The following is a 755-nucleotide window of genomic DNA, read 5'->3' on the forward strand; positions in this document are numbered from 1 at the left end:
ATGAAGCGCTATGCTATTCCGGAGGAAGAGTGTCTGATTGCAATGACACGTGGTGTCCTAGACACCCTGACGGTGATTGATCCTGCTCACATCGAGCGAGGTATTAAGTGGGTAAAGCGTGAGATCAAGTTGCGCTGTGCTCAAGCTGGCGTGACCTACTCTACTGAAAAATGGGCCGATTTTTGGGGGTATTTCAACCGCACTTGGCTGGAGCAGTATACCATCGATGTCTGGAACGTATTCGGCATGAACAACGAGTTGGTCGCACGAACGAATAATCCCCTGGAGAGGTTTAACAGGGAGCTTAATACACGTTTCCCAACCCCGCATCCTTCAATGGCGACATTTGTGACGGTGATCAAGGCTATATCAGCTGAGTACGTACGCCGCGTTGCTGATGTTCCTCGTGGGCGAGCCCGCCGTGTTCCTCGCGAGGTCATTCAGCTACCACAGGTTGTGGACATTCCCTCTGACGTTGACAGCGACGTGGATCCTCCACTGGAGCAACTGGAGGCAGTTGCTACAACCGCAGCGGACGGGCAGTACACTCACTAGTGCTACGTTAGAGAAATGTCCCGTGTAACAACCAGAAAGACCTCGAAAAATGGCTTCATCTTCTCGCCTTTAAAAAGTGGTTTTTCCTTTGGGATCAGTCAGGTTCATTATTCACGGTCTTCAAATGGGAGAGCGCGAATCGCATGCGGTTCCCCTTACCTCTCCATTTTGTGGGAGCGACCGGATCAGCTTCGCTTGCT

The sequence above is a fragment of the Phytophthora infestans genome, genomic scaffold (assembly GCF_000142945.1).
Source record: "Phytophthora infestans T30-4 supercont1.20 genomic scaffold, whole genome shotgun sequence".
Lineage (NCBI taxonomy): Eukaryota > Oomycota > Peronosporomycetes > Peronosporales > Peronosporaceae > Phytophthora > Phytophthora infestans.